This window comes from Phyllobates terribilis, unplaced genomic scaffold (assembly GCF_046119375.1).
Source record: "Phyllobates terribilis strain yellow unplaced genomic scaffold, ASM4611937v1 Scaffold_9__5_contigs__length_417890890, whole genome shotgun sequence".
Classification (NCBI taxonomy): domain Eukaryota; kingdom Metazoa; phylum Chordata; class Amphibia; order Anura; family Dendrobatidae; genus Phyllobates; species Phyllobates terribilis.
Window position 1 is genome coordinate 394,176,323 of NW_027362769.1, and position 24,505 is coordinate 394,200,827.

At 48.4% G+C, this 24,505-nt stretch overlaps 1 protein-coding gene across 1 annotated transcript in view; it reads left to right on the forward strand.

The window, feature by feature from the left end:
- The first annotated feature begins 5,260 nt into the window (after positions 1–5,260).
- PRRT2 (proline rich transmembrane protein 2) overlaps positions 5,261–24,505 on the forward strand; it is a 36,134-nt gene continuing 16,889 nt past the window's right edge. Inside the window, exon 1 of the mRNA XM_073648784.1 lies at positions 5,261–5,541. The gene's annotated coding sequence lies outside the window, so the exon portion shown is untranslated. The remainder of the gene's footprint in view (positions 5,542–24,505) is intronic.

Here is a 24,505-nt window from a genome sequence, read left to right on the forward strand (position 1 = left end):
CCAATACAGCTACAACTGATTCCACCGCCACATAGTGCAGGGTTATTACTCCTGATATCCCACCAATACAGCTATGCCTGATACCACCGCCACATACTGCAGGGTTATTACTACTGATATTACTCCCATACAGCTACACCTGACCCAACCGCCACATAGAGCAGGGTTATTACTCCTGATATCACACCAATACAGCTACAACTGATTCCACCGCCACATAGTGCAGGGTTATTACTCCTGATATCCCACCAATACAGCTACAACTGATTCCACCGCCACATAGAGCAGGGTTATTACTCCTGATATCCCACCAATACAGCTACAACTGATTCCACCGCCACATAGAGCAGGGTTATTACTCCTGATATCCCACCAATACAGCTATGCCTGATACCACCGCCACATACTGCAGGGTTATTACTCCTGATATTACTCCCATACAGCTACACCTGATTCCACCGCCACATACTGCAGGGTTATTACTGCTGATATTACACCCATACAGCTACGCCTGATACCACCGCCACATACTGCAGGGTTATTACTCCTGATATTACTCCCATACAGCTACGCCTGATACCACCGCCACATAGTGCAGGGTTATTACTCCTGAGTATTATACTCCCATACAGCTACGCCTCATACCACCGCCACATAGTGCAGGGTTATTACTCCTGATATCACATCTATATAGCTACGCCTGATACCACCGCCACATACTGCAGGTTATTACTCCTGATATCACACCTATACAGCTACGCCTGATACCACCGCCACATACTGATACCACTGAAGTTTGTGTCGGTCTCAAAAGTTTGGGTCACAACTTTAGTTTTATTCAGGAAACTACGAAGGAAGTGACAACGAGAAGCAGGTGATGGATGTTATCGGGCGACGTCTCACTTTCCACCAGTGAAATATCTCTTGGGATTGGAGAAGTCTTGACGTTAGAGTATGAGCGCGGTGACCATAATCCTGGCCAGATAGGATGAAGCGATTTCTTAGGATTAGACCTTAAATTCTGATTTCTGTCGAGAGTTTTCCTAAACTCTTATTCAGTTTCTTTGCTGTCTGGGAGGTGTCGGTTCTCGGCCATTGTGTCCAGGATTCTTATCGAAGTGATTGTGGAAAGTTATGGTTGGGAAACCACATTAAGGAAAGATCAGCCATGGTTTGGTCAGCGTAGGGTCAACACAGCACAGTATGGCTATAATAGCTTTTCCACCCTGTGATTCTCCCCATCTCTCCTCCTCGCATTCATTCACTTGGTGTATTCTACAACTACCCATTGCTCTACCCCCACTTTTTTTTATGACCTCCTTGTTTATTCTGCCCTGAATATCCAGCATCTAGATCAGTCTTTAACATCTGATCAAGATGAGCACAGACACAGACCTCTCCCCTCTGGTTCACACCTGAATGCATTCTGTAGCAAATATATTGTGAGCTAGCTATCTACATAGACTTTAGTCTGCATCCATCTCCTTAAGTGTCCATTGCTTAAGTGTAGAAATATGAATAAGATCTGAATTGAACCAGAAGGTAGATAACTAGATACTTGGACACTGTAAACAATGTTTGTGTTTGTTTTCACTTTCACCCCCATAATTCTTCACTTTTTACAACCACCCCTAATCCGTACACCTAGTAAGGAACTGGTCATCTCTCACTCCATCCTCCCCATCCATCTCACCTCCTCCCCAGAACTGTTCCTCAACATACAATCCTTGGTCTCCAAACACAGACCGCTACCTCATGCTCTCTCCTGCTCCCACCTACTAACACTTTCTCTGCTCCTGCTCAATGCCGGTGATATCTCCCCAAATCCTGGTCCTCCTCACCACAGCCCTACAGTCACTTCTACCTCCTACCCACGATCTACCACAAATTTCCATAACCCTTCTAACCTTGTACGCATCCGCCCAGCCCCCGCTTCCCCAGTCGCACTAACAGGAGCTCTATGGAACGCTCACTCTGTCTGCACCAAACTTTCCTACATCCATGATCTTGTCATTACTAGCAAACTTTCTTTCCTCGGCATCACCGAAACCTGGCTCACCCCTCTGACACGGTCTCTCCAGCTGCACTTTCGTATGGTGGATTCCATCTTTCTCACACCCCCACGCCCTATTGGCAAGCATGGTGGAGGAGTAGGTTTTCTCCTGTCAGATAACTGCTCCTTCACCCCAATTCCACTGCCACCCTCCGTTAGCCTCCCTTCTTTTGAGGTGCACTGTGTGCGCATCTACTCCCCCTCGAACCTCCAGCTGGCTGTCATTTACCGACCCCCAGGGCCAGCCACCACTTTCTTAGACCACTTCACCACCTGGTTACTTCTCTTCCTTTCCGCTGACATCCCCATTATCATCATGGGCGACTTCAACATCCCCATTGACACTTCCCTCTCAGCTGTCTCTAAGCTCCTATCCCTCACTTCCTCCTTCGCCTTGCTCAATGGTCTTCCGCAGCCACTCACAAAAATGGCCACACACTGGACCTCATCTTCACCTGCCTCTGTTCCCTGTATAACCTCTCTATCACACCACTCCCTCTTTCTGACCACAACCTACTTACATTCTCATCCCTCTCCTCTCCAGGTCCACAATCCCCACTCCACAAACTTGCACACCCTCGCAGAAATCTCAAACATCTTGATCTACATTCACTTTCTGAATCCCTCCTCCCTCTTACAGACATAAATTCCTTACACAATGCAGATGTATCTGCCGCTTTATATAACACCACAACAGTTGCAGCTCTCAAAATTGGCCACCCCTCTCACACATACCAAAGCTTTTAAAATCAACAGGCAACCCTGGCATACCAGCCTGACCAAAGAACTGAGGCAGGCTTCCAGAGTTGCTGAGCAGAGATGGAAAAGGTCCCACTCCAACAAGCATTTCACCGCATTCAAACAGAATCTCACTACTTTCAAGTCCACACTCACTGCAGGAAAACAAACATACTTCTCATCTCTCATCTCCTCCCTGTCTCACAACCCTAAACAGCTATTCAACAATTTCAATTCTCTCCTCCGTCGCCCAGCGCCTCCTCCCTCTCATCTCATCTCAGCTGAAGACTTTGCCTCATTCTTCAAGCAGAAGATTGATAACATCAGAGAAAGCTTTGGCCTACAACCCCTCCTCATAACTACTCAGCCCTCCTCTTTCCATCACGGAAGATCAACTTTCTTCTCTACTCTTAAGATCACATCTCACCACCTGTGCACTCAACCCGATCCCGTCCCACTTCATCCCAAACCTCAATACAGTGTTTACCACAACCCTTACCAATCTTTTCAACCTATCACTAACAACTGGTATCTTCCCCCCATGATTTAAACCTACCTTAATCACACCCATCCTCCAAAAGCCCTCCCTTGACCCATCCTCTCTGACTAGCTATCGCCCCATCTCGCTTCTCCCCTATGCCTCAAAACAAGTGGAACAACACGTCCATCTTGAACTGTCCTCCCACCTCTCCTCCTGCTCCCTCTTTGACCACTTACAATCTAGCTTCTGACCGCATCACTCCACTGAAACTGCCCTGACTAAAGTCACCAACAACCTACTAACCGCCAAATCCAAGCGACACTACTCTGTCCTCCTCCTCCTGGACCTGTCATCTGCCTTCGACACAGTGGACCATTCCCTCTTACTACAGACTCTCTCATCTCTCGGCATCACAGACTTGGCCCTATCCTGGATCTCCTCATACCTAACAGACAGGACATTCAGTGTCTCCCACGCACGCACCACCTCCTCATCTCGCTCCCTATCTGTCGGTGTCCCCCAAGGCTCAGTTCTAGGACCCCTGCTCTTCTCCATCTACACCTTCGGCCTCGGACAGCTCATAGAGTCTCACGGCTTTCAGTATCACCTCTATGCTGATGACACACAGATATACCTCTCTAGACCTGAGATCACCGCCCTACTAACTAGAATCCTTCAATGTCTGTCCGCCATCTCATCCTTCTTCTTTGCTAGATTTCTAAAACTTAACATGGACAGAATTCATCATCTTTCCACCATCCACCCAACAGACCTATCACTTTAAGTCAATGGCTGCTTACTCTCCCCAGTCCCTCAAGGTCGCTGCCTTGGGGTAACCCTGGACTCAAATCTCTCCTTCAAACCACATATCCAAGCCCTTTCCACTTCCTGCCGACTTCAACTCAAAAATATTTCCCGTATTCGCACATTACTCAATCAAGAATCTGCAAAGTCCACATCATCTCCCGCCTCGACAACTGCAACCTCCTCCTCTGTGGCCTCCCTTCCAACACTCTCGCACCCCTCCAATCTATCCTAAACTCTGCTGCTATTCCCCAGCCTCTACTCTCGGTCAATCCCTTCACTGGCTCCCCATTGCCCAGAGACTCCAGTTCAAGACCCTAACCATGACACACAAAGCCATCCACAACCTGTCTCCTCCATATATCTGTGACCTAGTCTCCCGCTACATACCCGCACGCAGCCTCCGATCCTCACAAGATATCCTTCTCTACTCCCCTCTTATCTCCTCCTCCCACAATCGCATACAAGATTTCTCCCGTGCTTCCCCCCTACTCTGGAACGCTCTACCCCAACACATCAGACTCTCGCCGACCGTGGAAACCTTCAAAAGGAGCCTGAAGACCCATCTCTTCCGACAAGCCTACAACCTGCAGTAACCACCGCTCCACCACACCGCTGCATGACCAGATGTACCCTCACCTACTGTATCCTCACCCATCCCCTGTAGATTGTGAGCCCTCGCGGGCAGGGTCCTCTCTCCTCCTGTACCAGTCAGCGACTTTTATTGTCTAAGATTATTGTACTTGTTTATATTATGTATACCCATTTTCACATGTAAAGCGCCATGGAATAAATGGTGCTATAATAATAATAATAATAATAATAATAAATAATAATAATAAGGTAGTGTACATGAACAACTGGGACCAGGTGGAAAGCACAGGAGTGCAGAGAGCTCAGGGGTGCAGGGAGCAGAAGGGTGCGGGGAGCACAGAGGTGCAGAAAGCACAGGGGTGCAGGGAGCTCAAGGGTGCAAGGTGCAGGGAGCTATGGTGTGCAGAGAGCTCAGGGGTGCAGGGAGCACAGGGGTGCAGGGAGCTATGGTGTGCAGAGAGCTCAGGGGTGCAGGGAGCACAGGGGCAGGGAGCTCAGGGGTGCAGGGAGCACAGGGGTGTAAGGCGGCGATTAGGACTAGCACCAGGACTGGGGCGGAGGATGCATTAGGGTTAGCACCAGGGAGGTGCTGGGAGTCTGAGCATCCTTACAGCTGCTACAAGACAGCGAGATGGAGTGAAAGTAGGAGGGAGACGGAAAGAGGGGGAAAGGAGCGAAAGTGGGAGGGGGAGAGAGACACAGACACAGTATCCTCACAACCAGACACACGCTGCTTCGCTTTGTGTCGGGGGGTGGGTGGGTATCGGACCCCCTCTAGGGTTGACCTGTGAGGCTTAGTGTCCTGTATCCCCCATTTTCGCTAACTAACCCCAGGAGACTGCTGGAGAGAGGACAGAAGGAGAGAGAGGAGGTGAGATGCTGACATCTAGGTGTGTCGGGAGGGGCAGCAGCATCGCTCCGGTGCAGATGGTGGAGGGATGCGGGCACGGTGCATGGCATTTGCAGGTGTGAGCGGTTGGTGGATTTTGCACGCTATCTCACAGTTCTGTGATTTTTGGGTGCAGGGATGGCAGGAGGCGACACAGCGATGTCTCGTTATATACTGGCACTGCTGTTAGGATGGGGAAAGAGGAGGAGGACGGCTGAGGAGTGATGTGCTCACTATACAAGATCCCAAACACATGCTGCGTAGGCACGGACGGGCACACATGTTCACTGGCAGCGCACACCTGGCACATGACACATGGATGGCAGCCAGCACACAGACAGTTAACTTCTCATTCATCCCTTGTCCAGGTGAAGAGCTGACTGGGCTCTGCATCTCCACCTCCCCCCTCCCCCGCCCGGATCCTGCATCTCATCTACATTCACATCTAATAGGTCCAGAAGCTGCAGAGAGGAGACAGTGCGGGATAGTGTGTGTGTGTGTCAGCAGCATGGGGAGCAGGGTCAGCGTGGTGTGTGTGTGTGTCAGCAGCATGGGGAGCAGGGTCAGTGTGGTGTGTGTGTGTGTCAGCAGCATGGGGAGCAGGGTCAGTGTGGTGTGTGTGTGTGTCAGCAGCATGGGGAGCAGGGTCAGCGTGGTGTGTGTGTGTGTCAGCAGCATGGGGAGCAGGGTCAGCGTGGTGTGTGTGTGTGTGTCAGCAGCATGGGGAGCTGGGTCAGCGGGGTGTGTGTGTCAGCAGCATGGGGAGCAGGGTCAGCGTGGTGTGTGTGTGTGTCAGCAGCATGGGGAGCAGGGTCAGCGGGGTGTGTGTGTCAGCAGCATGGGGAGCAGGGTCAGCGTGGTGTGTGTGTGTGTCAGCAGCATGGGGAGCAGGGTCAGCGTGGTGTGTGTGTGTGTCAGCAGCATGGGGAGCAGGGTCAGCGTGGTGTGTGTGTGTGTGTCAGCAGCATGGGGAGCAGGGTCAGCGGGGTGTGTGTGTGTGTCAGCAGCATGGGCAGCAGGGTCAGCGTGGTGTGTGTGTGTGTCAGCAGCATGGGGAGCAGGGTCAGCGGGGTGTGTGTGTGTGTCAGCAGCATGGGGAGCAGGGTCAGCGTGGTGTGTGTGTGTGTCAGCAGCATGGGGAGCAGGGTCAGCGGGGTGTGTGTGTGTGTCAGCAGCATGGGGAGCAGGGTCAGCGTGGTGTGTGTGTGTGTGTCAGCAGCATGGGGAGCAGGGTCAGCGGGGTGTGTGTGTGTGTCAGCAGCATGGGGAGCAGGGTCAGCGTGGTGTGTGTGTGTGTCAGCAGCATGGGGAGCAGGGTCAGCGGGGTGTGTGTGTGTGTCAGCAGCATGGGGAGCAGGGTCAGCGTGGTGTGTGTGTGTGTGTGTGTCAGCAGCATGAGGAGCAGGGTCAGCGGGGTGTGTGTGTGTGTCAGCAGCATTGATGAGCAGGGTCAGCGGGGTGTGTGTGTGTGTCAGCAGCATGGGGAGCAGGGTCAGCGGGGTGTGTGTGTGTGTCAGCAGCATGGGGAGCAGGGTCAGGGGGTGTGTGTGTGTGTCAGCAGCATTGATGAGCAGGGTCAGCGGGGTGTGTGTGTGTGTCAGCAGCATGGGGAGCAGGGTCAGTGTGGTGTGTGTGCGCAGAGTACTGACAGGTGTGTACAGTGTTATATACGGGTCCAGTGTGTATAGGGGGAGTCAGGTGTGTATAGTATTGTGTATGTGTACAGTGTGTATAGGGGGTGTCAGGTGTGTACAGTGTTATATACAGGTCCAGTGTGTATAGGGGGTGTCAGGTGTGTACAGTGTTATATACAGGTCCAGTGTGTATAGGGGGTATCAGGTGTGTACAGTGTTATATACAGGTCCAGTGTGTATAGGGGGTGTCAGGTGTGTACAGTGTTATATACAGGTCCAGTGTGTATAGGGGGTGTCAGGTGTGTACAGTGTTATATATAGGTCCAGTGTGTATAGGGGGTGTCAGGTGTGTACAGTGTTATATACGGGTCCAGTGTGTATAGGGGGTGTCATGTGTGTACAGTGTTATATACGGGTCCAGTGTGTATAGGGGGTGTCAGGTGTGTACAGTGTTATATACGGGTCCAGTGTGTATAGGGGGTGTCAGGTGTGTACAGTGTTATATAAGGGTCCAGTGTGTATAGGGGGTGTCAGGTGTGTACAGTGTTATATAAGGGTCCAGTGCGTATAGGAGGTGTCAGGTGTGTACAGTGTTATATACAGGTCCAGTGTGTACAGTGCTATATACCGGTACAGTGTGTATAGGGGGTGTCAGGTGTGTACAGTGTTATATACAGGTCCAGTGTGTATAGGGGGTGTCAGGTGTGTACAGTGTTATATACAGGTCCAGTGTGTATAGGAGGTGTCAGGTGTGTACAGTGTTATATAAGGGTCCAGTGTGTATAGGAGGTGTCAGGTGTGTACAGTGTTATATACAGGTCCAGTGTGTATAGGGGGGTGTCAGGTGTGTACAGTGTTATATACAGGTCCAGTGTGTATAGGGGGTGTGAGGTGTGTACAGTGTTATATACAGGTCCAGTGTGTATAAGGGGGTGTCAGGTGTGTACAGTGCTATATACAGGTACAGTGTGTATAGGGGGTGTCAGGTGTGTACAGTGTTATATACGGGTCCAGTGTGTATAGGGGGTGTCAGGTGTGTACAGTGTTAAATACAGGTCCAGTGTGTATAGGGGGTGTCAGGTGTGTACAGTGTTATATACAGGTCCAGTGTGTATAGGGGGTGTCAGGTGTGTACAGTGTTATATACAGGTCCAGTGTGTATAGGGGGTGTCAGGTGTGTACAGTGTTATATACGGGTCCAGTGTGTATAGGGGGTGTCAGGTGTGTACAGTGTTATATAAAGGTACAGTGTGTATAGGGGGTGTCAGGTGTGTACAGTGTTATATACAGGTCCAGTGTGTATAGGGGGGTGTCAGGTGTGTACAGTGTTATATACAGGTCCAGTGTGTATAGAGGGTGTCAGGTGTGTACAGTGTTATATACGGGTCCAGTGTGTATAGGGGGAGTCAGGTGTGTACAGTGTTATATACGGGTCCAGTGTGTATAGGGGGTGTCAGGTGTGTACAGTGTTATATACGGGTCCAGTGTGTATAGGGGGTGTCAGGTGTGTACAGTGTTATATACAGGTCCAGTGTGTATAGGGGGTGTCAGGTGTGTACAGTGCTATATACAGGTCCAGTGTGTATAGGGGGGTGTCAGGTGTGTACAGTGTTATATAAAGGTCCAGTGTGTATAGGGGGGTGTCAGGTGTGTACAGTGTTATATACAGGTCCAGTGTGTATAGGGGGTGTCAGGTGTGTACAGTGCTATATACAGGTCCAGTGTGTATAGAGGGTGTCAGGTGTGTACAGTGTTATATAAAGGTCCAGTGTATATAGGGGGGTGTCAGGTGTGTACAGTGTTATATACAGGTCCAGTGTGTATAGGGGGTGTCAGGTGTGTACAGTGCTATATACAGGTCCAGTGTGTATAGGGGGTGTCAGGTGTGTACAGTGCTATAAATAGGTCCAGTGTGTATAGGGGGTGTCAGGTGTGTACAGTGTTATATACGGGTCCAGTGTGTATAGGGGGTGTCAGGTGTGTACAGTGTTATATACAGGTCCAGTGTGTATAGGGGGTGTCAGGTGTGTACAGTGTTATATAAGGGTCCAGTGTGTATAGAGGGTGTCAGGTGTGTACAGTGTTATATAAAGGTCCAGTGTGTATAGGGGGTGTCAGGTGTGTACAGTGTTATATACAGGTCCAGTGTGTATAGGGGGTGTCAGGTGTGTATAGTGTTATATACAGGTCCAGTGTGTATAGGGGGGTGTCAGGTGTGTACAGTGTTATATACAGGTCCAGTGTGTATAGGGGGTGTCAGGTGTGTACAGTGTTATATACGGGTCCAGTGTGTATAGGGGGTGTCAGGTGTGTACAGTGTTATATAAGGGTCCAGTGTGTATAGAGGGTGTCAGGTGTGTACAGTGTTATATACAGGTCCAGTGTGTATAGGGGGTGTCAGGTGTGTACAGTGTTATATACAGGTCCAGTGTGTATAGGGGGTGTCAGGTGTGTACAGTGTTATATAAGGGTCCAGTGTGTATAGGGGGTGTCAGGTGTGTACAGTGTTATATAAGGGTCCAGTGTGTATAGGGGGTGTCAGGTGTGTACAGTGTTATATAAGGGTCCAGTGTGTATAGGGGGTGTCAGGTGTGTACAGTGTTATATGCAGGTCCAGTGTGTATAGGGGGTGTCAGGTGTGTACAGTGTTATATACGGGTCCAGTGTGTATAGGGGGTGTCAGGTGTGTACAGTGTTATATGCAGGTCCAGTGTGTATAGGGGGTGTCAGGTGTGTACAGTGTTATATAAGGGTCCAGTGTGTATAGAGGGTGTCAGGTGTGTACAGTGTTATATACAGGTCCAGTGTGTATAGGGGGTGTCAGGTGTGTACAGTGTTATATACAGGTCCAGTGTGTATAGGGGGTGTCAGGTGTGTACAGTGTTATATAAGGGTCCAGTGTGTATAGGGGGTGTCAGGTGTGTACAGTGTTATATAAGGGTCCAGTGTGTATAGGGGGTGTCAGGTGTGTACAGTGTTATATACAGGTCCAGTGTGTATAGGGGGTGTCAGGTGTGTACAGTGTTATATGCAGGTCCAGTGTGTATAGGGGGTGTCAGGTGTGTACAGTGTTATATACGGGTCCAGTGTGTATAGGGGGTGTCAGGTGTGTACAGTGTTATATGCAGGTCCAGTGTGTATAGGGGGTGTCAGGTGTGTACAGTGTTATATACGGGTCCAGTGTGTATAGGGGGTGTCAGGTGTGTACAGTGTTATATACAGGTCCAGTGTGTATAGGGGGTGTCAGGTGTGTACAGTGTTATATACAGGTCCAGTGTGTATAGGGGGGTGTCAGGTGTGTACAGTGTTATATGCAGGTCCAGTGTGTATAGGGGGTGTCAGGTGTGTACAGTGTTATATGCAGGTCCAGTGTGTATAGGGGGTGTCAGGTGTGTACAGTGTTATATACGGGTCCAGTGTGTATAGGGGGGTGTCAGGTGTGTACAGTGTTATATACAGGTCCAGTGTGTATAGGGGGTGTCAGGTGTGTACAGTGTTATATAAGGGTCCAGTGTGTATAGGGGGTGTCAGGTGTGTACAGTGTTATATACAGGTCCAGTGTGTATAGGGGGGTGTCAGGTGTGTACAGTGTTATATACAGGTCCAGTGTGTATAGGGGGGTGTCAGGTGTGTACAGTGTTATATACGGGTCCAGTGTGTATAGGGGGTGTCAGGTGTGTACAGTGTTATATACGGGTCCAGTGTGTATAGGGGGTGTCAGGTGTGTACAGTGTTATATACAGGTCCAGTGTGTATAGGGGGGTGTCAGGTGTGTACAGTGTTATATACAGGTCCAGTGTGTATAGGGGGGTGTCAGGTGTGTACAGTGTTATATACAGGTCCAGTGTGTATAGGGGGGTGTCAGGTGTGTACAGTGTTATATACAGGTACAGTGTGTATAGGGGGTGTCAGGTGTGTACAGTGTTATATACAGGTCCAGTGTGTATAGGGGGGTGTCAGGTGTGTACAGTGTTATATACAGGTACAGTGTGTATAGGGGGTGTCAGGTGTGTACAGTGTTATATACAGGTCCAGTGTGTATAGGGGGTGTCAGGTGTGTACAGTGTTATATACAGGTCCAGTGTGTATAGGGGGTGTCAGGTGTGTACAGTGTTATATACGGGTCCAGTGTGTATAGGGGGTGTCAGGTGTGTACAGTGTTATATACGGGTCCAGTGTGTATAGGGGGTGTCAGGTGTGTACAGTGTTATATACAGGTCCAGTGTGTATAGGGGGTGTCAGGTGTGTACAGTGTTATATACAGGTCCAGTGTGTATAGGGGGTGTCAGGTGTGTACAGTGTTATATACGGGTCCAGTGTGTATAGGGGGTGTCATGTGTGTACAGTGTTATATACGGGTCCAGTGTGTATAGGGGGTGTCAGGTGTGTACAGTGTTATATACAGGTCCAGTGTGTATAGGGGGTGTCATGTGTGTACAGTGTTATATACGGGTCCAGTGTGTATAGGGGGTGTCAGGTGTGTACAGTGTTATATACGGGTCCAGTGTGTATAGGGGGTGTCAGGTGTGTACAGTGTTATATACAGGTCCAGTGTGTATAGGGGGGTGTCAGGTGTGTACAGTGTTATATACGGGTCCAGTGTGTATAGGGGGTGTCAGGTGTGTACAGTGTTATATACGGGTCCAGTGTGTATAGGGGGTGTCAGGTGTGTACAGTGTTATATACGGGTCCAGTGTGTATAGGGGGTGTCCAGTGTGTATAGGGGGTGTCAGGTGTGTACAGTGTTATATACGGGTCCAGTGTGTATAGGGGGTGTCAGGTGTGTACAGTGTTATATACAGGTCCAGTGTGTATAGGGGGTGTCAGGTGTGTACAGTGTTATATACAGGTGCAGTGTGTATAGGGGGTGTCAGGTGTGTACAGTGTTATATACAGGTCCAGTGTGTATAGGGGGTGTCAGGTGTGTACAGTGTTATATACAGGTTCAGTGTGTATAGGGGGTGTCAGGTGTGTACAGTGTTATATACGGGTCCAGTGTGTATAGGGGGTGTCAGGTGTGTACAGTGTTATATACAGGTCCAGTGTGTATAGGGGGGTGTCAGGTGTGTACAGTGCTATATACAGGTCCAGTGTGTATAGGGGGGTGTCAGGTGTGTACAGTGTTATATACAGGTCCAGTGTGTATAGGGGGGTGTCAGGTGTGTACAGTGTTATATACAGGTCCAGTGTGTATAGGGGGTGTCAGGTGTGTACAGTGTTATATACAGGTCCAGTGTGTATAGGGGGGTGTCAGGTGTGTACAGTGTTATATACAGGTCCAGTGTGTATAGGGGGGTGTCAGGTGTGTACAGTGTTATATACAGGTCCAGTGTGTATAGGGGGGTGTCAGGTGTGTACAGTGTTATATACAGGTCCAGTGTGTATAGGGGGGTGTCAGGTGTGTACAGTGTTATATACGGGTCCAGTGTGTATAGGGGGTGTCAGGTGTGTACAGTGTTATATACGGGTCCAGTGTGTATAGGGGGTGTCAGGTGTGTACAGTGTTATATACGGGTCCAGTGTGTATAGGGGGGTGTCAGGTGTGTACAGTGTTATATACAGGTCCAGTGTGTATAGGGGGGTGTCAGGTGTGTACAGTGTTATATACGGGTCCAGTGTGTATAGGGGGTGTCAGGTGTGTACAGTGTTATATACGGGTCCAGTGTGTATAGGGGGTGTCAGGTGTGTACAGTGTTATATACGGGTCCAGTGTGTATAGGGGGGTGTCAGGTGTGTACAGTGTTATATACAGGTCCAGTGTGTATAGGGGGTGTCAGGTGTGTACAGTGTTATATACGGGTCCAGTGTGTATAGGGGGGTGTCAGGTGTGTACAGTGTTATATACAGGTCCAGTGTGTATAGGGGGTGTCAGGTGTGTACAGTGTTATATACGGGTCCAGTGTGTATAGGGGGTGTCAGGTGTGTACAGTGTTATATACAGGTCCAGTGTGTATAGGGGGGTGTCATGTGTGTACAGTGTTATATACAGGTTCAGTGTGTATAGGGGGGTGTCAGGTGTGTACAGTGTTATATACAGGTCCAGTGTGTATAGGGGGTGTCAGGTGTGTACAGTGTTATATACGGGTCCAGTGTGTATAGGGGGTGTCAGGTGTGTACAGTGTTATATACGGGTCCAGTGTGTATAGGGGGTGTCAGGTGTGTACAGTGTTATATACGGGTCCAGTGTGTATAGGGGGTGTCAGGTGTGTACAGTGTTATATACGGGTCCAGTGTGTATAGGGGGTGTCCAGTGTGTATAGGGGGTGTCAGGTGTGTACAGTGTTATATACGGGTCCAGTGTGTATAGGGGGGTGTCAGGTGTGTACAGTGTTATATACGGGTCCAGTGTGTATAGGGGGTGTCAGGTGTGTACAGTGTTATATACGGATCCAGTGTGTATAGGGGGGTGTCAGGTGTGTACAGTGTTATATACAGGTCCAGTGTGTATAGGGGGTGTCAGGTGTGTATAGTGTTATATACAGGTCCAGTGTGTATAGGGGGTGTCAGGTGTGTACAGTGTTATATATGGGTCCAGTGTGTATAGAGGGTGTCAGGTGTGTACAGTGTTATATACAGGTCCAGTGTGTATAGGGGGTGTCAGGTGTGTACAGTGTTATATACAGGTCCAGTGTGTATAGGGGGTGTCAGGTGTGTACAGTGTTATATACAGGTCCAGTGTGTATAGGGGGTGTCAGGTGTGTACAGTGTTATATATGGGTCCAGTGTGTATAGAGGGTGTCAGGTGTGTACAGTGTTATATACAGGTCCAGTGTGTATAGGGGGTGTCAGGTGTGTACAGTGTTATATACGGGTCCAGTGTGTATAGGGGTTGTCAGGTGTGTACAGTGTTATATACGGGTCCAGTGTGTATAGGGGGTGTCAGGTGTGTACAGTGTTATATACGGGTCCAGTGTGTATAGGGGGTGTCAGGTGTGTACAGTGTTATATACGGGTCCAGTGTGTATAGGGGGTGTCAGGTGTGTACAGTGTTATATACGGGTCCAGTGTGTATAGGGGGTGTCAGGTGTGTACAGTGTTATATACAGGTCCAGTGTGTATAGGGGGTGTCAGGTGTGTACAGTGTTATATATGGGTCCAGTGTGTATAGAGGGTGTCAGGTGTGTACTGTGTTATATATGGGTCCAGTGTGTATAGGGGGTGTCAGGTGTGTACAGTGTTATATACGGGTCCAGTGTGTATAGGGGGTGTCATGTGTGTACAGTGTTATATACAGGTCCAGTGTGTATAGGGGGTGTCAGGTGTGTACAGTGTTATATACGGGTCCAGTGTGTATAGGGGGTGTCAGGTGTGTACAGTGTTATATACGGGTCCAGTGTGTATAGGGGGTGTCAGGTGTGTACAGTGTTATATATAGGTCCAGTGTGTATAGGGGGTGTCAGGTGTGTACAGTGTTATATACAGGTCCAGTGTGTATAGGGGGTGTCAGGTGTGTACAGTGTTATATATGGGTCCAGTGTGTATAGGGGGTGTCAGGTGTGTACAGTGTTATATACAGGTCCAGTGTGTATAGGGGGTGTCATGTGTGTACAGTGTTATATACAGGTCCAGTGTGTATAGGAGGTGTCAGGTGTGTACAGTGTTATATACAGGTCCAGTGTGTATAGGGGGTGTCAGGTGTGTACAGTGTTATATACGGGTCTAGTGTGTATAGGGGGTGTCAGGTGTGTACAGTGTTATATACAGGTCCAGTGTGTATAGGGGGTGTCAGGTGTGTACAGTGTTATATACGGGTCCAGTGTGTATAGGGGGTGTCAGGTGTGTACAGTGTTATATACAGGTCCAGTGTGTATAGGGGGGTGTCATGTGTGTACAGTGTTATATACAGGTCCAGTGTGTATAGGGGGGTGTCATGTGTGTACAGTGTTATATACAGGTTCAGTGTGTATAGGGGGTGTCAGGTGTGTACAGTGTTATATACGGGTCCAGTGTGTATAGGGGGTGTCAGGTGTGTACAGTGTTATATACAGGTCCAGTGTGTATAGGGGGAGTCAGGTGTGTACAGTGTTATATACAGGTCCAGTGTGTATAGGGGGTGTCAGGTGTGTACAGTGTTATATACAGGTCCAGTGTGTATAGGGGGTGTCAGGTGTGTACAGTGTTATATACAGGTCCAGTGTGTATAGGGGCGTGTCAGGTGTGTACAGTGTTATATACAGGTCCAGTGTGTATAGGGGGGTGTCAGGTGTGTACAGTGTTATATACAGGTCCAGTGTGTATAGGGGGTGTCAGGTGTGTACAGTGTTATATAAGGGTCCAGTGTGTATAGAGGGTGTCAGGTGTGTACAGTGTTATATACGGGTCCAGTGTGTATAGGGGGTGTGAGGTGTGTACAGTGTTATATACAGGTCCAGTGTGTATAGGGGGTGTCAGGTGTGTACAGTGTTATATACAGGTCCAGTGTGTATAGGGGGGTGTCAGGTGTGTACAGTGTTATATACAGGTCCAGTGTGTATAGGGGGTGTGATGAAGGCCGGCCGGTGGGTGCAGCTCTCTGGCGCCCCCTTACCTCTCAGGTCAGTCAAGGTACTGCACCTAGAGAAAGTAGTGCCAGGAAGCTGCAACCAGCGCAGGGAACACGGTAGTGTGTTATCCCTTCAACGTCACTAAACCGTAACGTCACTACACAGCACAACTCGCTAGCGCCCTCTTAGCCTCAGGTCAGTCAAGGAACTGCACCTAGGATAAGCGGTCGCCAGGGAGACTGTCCTGTAACCTACTGGGTATCGGGGCCCTCTGTAGTGAGGGTGGTATATATATCTTCCTTGGCCGCGCCAGGAATATATATATCTGAACCTCCGACCGTCACTACCAGCCTTCCCCAATCCCCAGTTGGTATGCTGCCACCAGTCCCTATTTTAGATATACGCCCAGTCCGTGAATGGGCCTATATCGGGTCAGGAACCAACCCTGGGTAGCGTTTTTGGCTTGAGCCGAGCTCACACGGACGTGCGTTCGTTATGCAGAATAAAAGGCAGGCCCACAATTACTTGAGGTAATTGATTATAATAATACACTAGATACACGATATACAACTAAATATACACAGGTATAAGGTCAGGCTAAACTATACAACAATGGAATACAACACACAGAATCACCACAGCATATCAGTTACCGGTTTCTTGATTTTCTTGTGACGCAGGGAGAGGATTCTGCGGTCGCAGGCACGGTTCTTTGTTACAGGCTGAGGCCTACCACCGCATGGTCAAACTGCTCCTCCCCTTGGTGGCCTCAGCTGGTGCTCAGATGTTCAGCACACCACTCTTGGGTCAAAAACTGACTTGTCTCTTGTCTGTCCTGCTATCTTACCTGCCCCGTCCCGCCCACTGCTGGTGAGGTCAGCTGGCTCAGTCTCCACCCTCAGGTCTAACTTCGATCAGAAGCCCAAATTCTATGGAACCCAATAACTTCTTCTGGGATGGTCTCATGATACCCCCAGGGGTTCCCATGGATTCGGGCCGCCGTAACCGACCTTTTGATATCAATTATGATACCATACGGTCCTCAGGAATGGCTCCGCGCTATATCTTGGCTTCCAGAGCACGTACAAACGTCTACCGCGGAGGCTTGTGTGCGCAATGGCTCCGGGACGCCGTGATATTTTTTTATTGGCCCATCCCATGCAACATGCGTGTACTTTTCATGTTTCTATATCTTATGCCTCCATGCTTGTGACAGACAAAGAAACTAGTCCTATGGGACAAATGGTCAGGTACAGATAGACGAAGCACCCCCCCCTGCTGGCTGTGTTTCCTCTCGAAGTCTTTGAAGCTCCTAGCATTCAAGTGTTAAGTAGGCTTCTTATCTTACAGGAGCCTGGATGGGGGGAAACTATCTAGTTGACGTTTTAACAGAAGGTCCCAAGGGTGGGGGCTGCTGAAGTGTGGCCATCCCTGGATATGATTTATCATTACCAAGATGGCGGCTACAGGTTCATCACAGGGGGTGTCAGGTGTGTACAGTGTTATATACAGGTCCAGTGTGTATAGGGGGTGTCAGGTGTGTACAGTGTTATATACGGGTCCAGTGTGTATAGGGGGTGTGAGGTGTGTACAGTGTTATATACAGGTCCAGTGTGTATAGGGGGGTGTCATGTGTGTACAGTGTTATATACAGGTTCAGTGTGTATAGGGGGTGTCAGGTGTGTACAGTGTTATATACGGGTCCAGTGTGTATAGGGGGGTGTCAGGTGTGTACAGTGTTATATACAGGTCCAGTGTGTATAGGGTGGTGTCAGGTGTGTACAGTGTTATATACGGGTCCAGTGTGTATAGGGGGTGTCAGGTGTGTACAGTGTTATATACAGGTCCAGTGTGTACAGTGCTATATACAGGTACAGTGTGTATAGGGGGGTGTCAGGTGTGTACAGTGTTGTGTATGTGTACGCTGTGTATAGGGGGTGTCAGGTGTGTACAGTGTTATATACGGGTCTAGTGTGTATAGGGGGTGTCAGGTGTGTACAGTGTTATATACAGGTCCAGTGTGTATAGGGGGTGTCAGGTGTGTACAGTGTTATATACGGGTCCAGTGTGTATAGGGGGTGTCAGGTGTGTACAGTGTTATATACGGGTCCAGTGTGTATAGGGGGTGTCAGGTGTGTACAGTGTTATATACAGGTCCAGTGTGTATAGGGGGGTGTCAGGTGTGTACAGTGTTGTGTATGTGTACACTGTGTATAGGGGGTGTCAGGTGTGTACAGTGTTATATACAGGTCCAGTGTGTATAGGGGGTGTCAGGTGTGTACAGTGTTGTGTATGTGTACAGTGTGTATAGGGGGTGTCAGGTGTGTACAGTGTTGTGTATGTGTACGCTGTGTATAGGGGGTGTCAGGTGTGTACAGTGTTATATACAGGTCCAGTGTATATAGGGGGGTGTCAGGTGTGTACAGTATTATATACAGGTCCAGTGTGTTTAGGGGGGTGTCAGGTGTGTACAGTGTTGTGTATGTGTACGGTGTGTATAGGGGGTGTCAGGTGTGTACAGTGTTGTGTATGTGTACGGTGTGTATAGGGGGTGTCAGGTGTGTACAGTGTTGTGTATGTGTACGGTGTGTATAGGAGGTGTCAGGTGTGTATAGTGTTGTGTATGTGTACAGTGTGTATAGGGGGTGTCAGGTGTGTACAGTGTTGTGTATGTGTACGGTGTGTATAGGGGGTGTCAGGTGTGTACAGTGTTGTGTATGTGAACGGTGTGTATAGGGGGTGTCAGGTGTGTACAGTGTTGTGTATGTGTACGGTGTGTATAGGGGGTGTCAGGTGTGTACAGTGTTGTGTATGTGTACGGTGTGTATAGGGGGTGTCAGGTGTGTACAGTGTTGTGTATGTGAACGGTGTGTATAGGGGGTGTCAGGTGTGTACAGTGTTGTGTATGTGTACGCTGTGTATAGGGGGTGTCAGGTGTGTACAGTGTTGTGTATGTGTACGGTGTGTATAGGGGGTGTCAGGTGTGTACAGTGTTGTGTATGTGAACGGTGTGTATAGGGGGTGTCAGGTGTGTACAGTGTTGTGTATGTGAACGGTGTGTATAGGGGGTGTCAGGTGTGTACAGTGTTGTGTATGTGTACGGTGTGTATAGGGGGTGTCAGGTGTGTACAGTGTTGTGTATGTGTACGCTGTGTATAGGGGGTGTCAGGTGTGTACAGTGTTGTGTATGTGTACGGTGTGTATAGGGGGTGTCAGGTGTGTACAGTGTTGTGTATGTGTACGCTGTGTATAGGGGGTGTCAGGTGTGTACAGTGTTGTGCATGTGTACGGTGTGTATAGGGGGTGTCAGGTGTGTACAGTGTTGTGTATGTGTACGGTGTGTATAGGGGTGTCAGGTGTGTACAGTGTTGTGTATGTGTACGGTGTGTATAGGGGGTGTCAGGTGTGTACAGTGTTGTGTATGTGTACGGTGTGTATAGGGGGTGTCAGGTGTGTACAGTGTTGTGTATGTGTACAGTGTGTATAGGGGGTGTCAGGTGTGTACAGTGTTGTGTATGTGTACAGTGTGTATAGGGGTGTCAGGTGTGTACAGTGTTGTGTATGTGTACGGTGTGTATAGGGGGTGTCAGGTGTGTACAGTGTTGTGTATGTGTACGGTGTGTATAGGGGGTGTCAGGTGTGTACAGTGTTGTGTATGTGTACAGTGTGTATAGGGGGTGTCAGGTGTGTACAGTGTTGTGTATGTGTACGGTGTGTATAGGGGGTGTCAGGTGTGTACAGTGTTGTGTATGTGTACGGTGTGTATAGGGGGTGTCAGGTGTGTACAGTGTTGTGTATGTGTACGGTGTGTATAGGGGGTGTCAGGTGTGTACAGTGTTGTGTATGTGTACGGTGTGTATAGGGGGTGTCAGGTGTGTACAGTGTTGTGTATGTGTACGGTGTGTATAGGGGGTGTCAGGTGTGTACAGTGTTGTGTATGTGTACGGTGTGTATAGGGGGTGTCAGGTGTGTACAGTGTTGTGTATGTGTACAGTGTGTATAGGGGGTGTCAGGTGTGTACAGTGTTGTGTATGTGTACGGTGTGTATAGGGGCACAGTCTCTACATGTTGCGCCTCTTGTCTTTATCTTCTAGTTTGGATAATGTAAGTGAAGACGTTTCCTGATTCTTTCTATACATTTAGATCTACAGCCGCAGAGGACGGAGGAGGCAGCGGGATTGTACGAGGAGAGATGGTAGCAGGAGCAATAGAGACCTCATGTGCTGCCATAGTAGTAATAAGTATTGGGGGAGGAGTTATAGGCAGTAGTGGGAGGGGTTATACAGAATAATGGGAGGGGGTTATGCAGAATAGTGGGAGGGGTTATGCAGAGTAGTGGGAGGAGTTATACAGAATAGTGGGAGGGGTTATACAGAATAGTGGGAGGAGTTATACAGAATAGTGGGAGGGGTTATACAGAATAGTGGGAGGGGTTATACAGAATAGTGGGATGAGTTATACAGAATAGTGGGAGGGGTTATACAGAATAGTGGGAGGGGTTATACAGAATAGTGGGAGGGGTTATACAGAATAGTGGGAGGAGTTATACAGAATAGTAGGAGTTAAATGCAATAATTGGAGAACATATACGAGAGTTCTCCATATATGTATAATAATCGGCCAAGTGTCCCTCTGTCTGAAGCCTTTATAGACTGCGCATGCGCGACGCGCAGTCTGGCTCCAGACAGAAGAGCGCATGGAGCCGTTACAGGTAAGGAGTGTATGGCGCCGGAGATCGCGGTATGTGTAGATACTGAACGTATACCGCCATCTCCGGCGCCATACTTATATGCTTATATAAGAAAGGTAAAATCCGGTGCCACATGCGATAAATCTTTTTATTCCAAAATTAAAAGTCACAACATGTCCCCAGGAGGGGAACAACTGGACGCGTTTCGAGGACACAGCCCCTTATTCGTCAGTATACAACACATTTATAATAAAAACTGTGACCACCCCTAGACATGTGTGATAGCTTAGTATACTCCTTAGGATATGAACTCCTACTTAGAGAAGATCTGCGTGCAACGAATTCTCATAGAATATTCAGATATAAACTTAGGAGAAAAATAAACAAAAAAACAAAACAAAACAACGAAACAGAAAATAAAATAAAAAAAAATAATAATTTTTTTTATATGGGATAAAATTTGCAATTTCTGTTATTGAGTTTGGAATTTCTTTTGAAGAGTAATTTTTTCATCTTCAATGATAAATTTTACTTATAGCTTTGCGGTTGTCCGATGGGCTCTAAGTTTTCCCCTTCACTGGCCAATGTTTATATGAAAAGATGGGAGGAAGAATATATTTTCGGTGAATGTTGTCCATACAGGAACAATATTCGGTGGTGCGGGAGATTCATTGATGACATGTTCCTCATATGGGGTCTGTCGTCGGGGTCTCCCGCACCACCTGTTACAGAATTTTTTAATTATCTGGAAGATAACAACTATAATTTAAAATTCACTATGGAGATTCAGAAGGAGTCAACTCCATTCTTGGATGTTGTATTGACTGGTTGTGTGAGTACAGGGAAAGTTACCTCTAAACTTTACCGCAAGCCCCTCAGCGGTAATTCTCTCTTGAGAGCTGAAAGTAGTCACCCAAAACATGTCATAAAAAATGTCCCAGTAGGTGAGTTCATTAGAGCTAGACGCAATTGTAGTGAACAAGAAGGTTTTGAGGAGGAAACTAAAACCAGGTCAGCGAGACTAAAATCTAGGGGATATGAAAAATGGACGATCGATAGGGCTGTATCTATAGCTACATCTAAAGATAGAGAAGGTCTGTTCACACAATCAGAAAAACATAGTTCCAATAAGGCGAAATCGTCATTAACTTTCTCTACGCCATATAGTGATCACTTTTACAACATTAAACAAATTTTTCTCAAGAATTTACCCATATTATATCAGGATGACAAATTGTCTAATATGTTGGAAGTAGGTTGCAGGGTGGTTTCAAGGAGAGGTCAGGATCTACGCAATATGTTGGAAGCAGGTTGCAGGGTGGTTTCAAGGAGAGGTCAGGATCTACGCAATATGTTGGAAGCAGGTTGCAGGGTGGTTTCAAGGAGAGGTCAGGATCTACGCAATATGTTGGAAGCAGGTTGCAGGGTAGTTTCAAGGAGAGGTCAGGATCTACGCAATATGTTGGAAGCAGGTTGCAGGGTGGTTTCAAGGAGAGGTCAGGATCTCCGCAATATGTTGTCACCCAGCGTATTTTTGGACAATATAGTACAAAGTGCCACCTGGCTGAAATATGTCGGTATGTATAAATATGGCAAATTTTATTACATATAAAAAAATATATATTTTTTTATTTTCTGTTTTGGTGTTTGTTTGTTTTTTTTTTTCTCCTAAGTTTATATCTGAATATTCTATGAGAATTCGTTGCACGCAGATCTTGTCTAAGTAGGAGTTAATATCCTAATTTGTATACTAATCTATCACACATGTTTAGGGCTGGTCACAGTTTTTATTATAAATGTGTTGTTTTTTAATTAATTTGTATACTGACGAATAAGGGGCTGTGTCCTCGAAACGCGTCCAGTTGTTCCCCTCCTGGGGACATGTTGTGACTTTTAATTTTGGAATAAAAGGATTTATCGCATGTGGCACCGGATTTTACCTTTCTTATATATCCTTGCAAGTGTATGCTGGACACTAATCCGTGAGCCTGGGATTCCTGTGAGTATCAGGTGATGTATACTTACACGCTTACCTGACCGGGAGGAGCGTTGCCGCGACTCCTCTCTTCTGGCCAGAGACCGGGGGCGGAGTGAAGGTGTCGGAATCGGCGCATGCGCATAGTGCTATCCAGCGGCATTTTACTGAAGACTCATTTACAGTGTGTGTTCAGCAAAATGACGCCTGACAGCGCGGTGCTCCGGCGCCGCACTCCTCCCCCGGCCTCTGTGCAGCGTGAAAGGGATGAGGGGTGCCATACATACCAGGATTGGGGGATGAGGGGGCCACACATACCAGGATTGGGGGATGAGGGGTGCCATGCATACCAGGATTGGGGGTGAGGGGTGCCATGCATACCAGGATTGGGGGATGAGGGGTGCCATGCATACCAGGATTGGGGATGAGGGGACCATGCATACCAGGATTGGGTGTGAGGGTACCACGCATACCAGGATTGGGGGATGAGGGGTACCACGCATACCAGGATTGGGGGATGAGGGGTACCACGCATACCAGGATTGGGGGATGAGGGGTACCACGCATACCCGGATTGGGGGATGAGGGGTACCACGCATACCAGGATTGGGGGATGAGGGGTACCACGCATACCAGGATTGGGGGATGAGGAGTGCCATGCATACCAGGATAGGGATGAGGGGGCCATACATACAAGGATTGGGGATGAGAAAGCCATGCATACCAGGATGAGGGATTGGGTACCATACATACCAGTATTGGGGGATGGGGGGTGCCATGCATACCAGGATTGGGGGATGAGAGGTGCCATACATACCAGGATTGGGATGAAGGGTGCCATGTATATCAAATTTGGGATGAGGGGTGCCATGCATACCAGGATGAGAGATGGGGTGCCATGCATACCAGGATTGGGATGAGGGGTGCCATGTATACCAGATTTGAAATGAGGGGTGCCATGCATAGCAGGATTGGGGATGGAGGGGGGCCCTGCATACCAGGATTGAGGATGGTGGGGTGCCATGCATACCAGGATTGGGGGTGGTGGGGTGCCATGCATACCAGGATTGATGATGAGGGGTGCCATGCATACCAAGATTGAGGGGTGAAGGGTACCATGCATACCAGGATTGGGGGATGAGGGGTGCCATGCATACCAGGATTGGGGGATGAGGCGTACCATGCATACCAGGATAGGGATCTGGGGGGGCCATGCATACCAGGATTCAGATGAGGGCCCATGCATACCAGGATAGGGATGAGGGGTACCATGTATAACAGGATAGGGATGAGGGGTACCATGCATACCAGGATTGAAGGTGAGGGGTGCCATGCGTACCGGGATTGGGGGTGAGGGGTGCCATGCATACCAGGATTGAGGGTGAGGGGTGCCATCCATACCAGGATTGAGGGTGAGGGAGCCATGCATACCAGGATTGGGGTTGAGGAGTACCATGCATACCAGGATAGGGATAAGGTGTGCCATGCATACCAGGCTAGGGATGAGGGTAGCACATAACAGGATTGGGGAGCACAAATACCAGGATGGGGGCAGCACATACCAGCATGGGAGACCATATACCAATAAAAATGCTCGCCACCCGGGCATAGAACGGGCTCAATAGCTAGTATATGTATAACTGTCGGAGTTATAAGGAATAATAATAATTTGAGAATTTCTACTGAGCAGTAAAGTTACTTAGATGGATGAAGACTTAAAAAGAGTAGGAGGTCAATGTAACAATAAGAATAGTATGCAGAAAATACTTATTGTAATGGGAGGAGGTATTGGAAATAATAGGAGGAGTTATAGACTAGTGGGAGGAGTAATCAGAAACAGGAGGAGTCATAAAGATGAGTAGGAGGAGTAATCAGAAACAGGAGGAGCCATAAAGATGAGTAGGAGGGGTTATCAGAAACAGGAGGAGTTATAAAGACTTGAAGGAGGAGTTATGAGAATCAATAAGTGGAGTTACGGAGAGCTTGTGTAATGGAAGGACTTATGAAGAATTGTAGGATTGGTATAAAACATAATTGGAGGAGTTATTACAAGCTTCTACGGTATATTAGGAGTAATAAAGAGGAGTAGGAGTTATGAGAAACTAGGAGTTGCGGAGAGCTTTTTGTGCAATGGGAGAAGTCATGGACAATAGTAGGAGGAGTT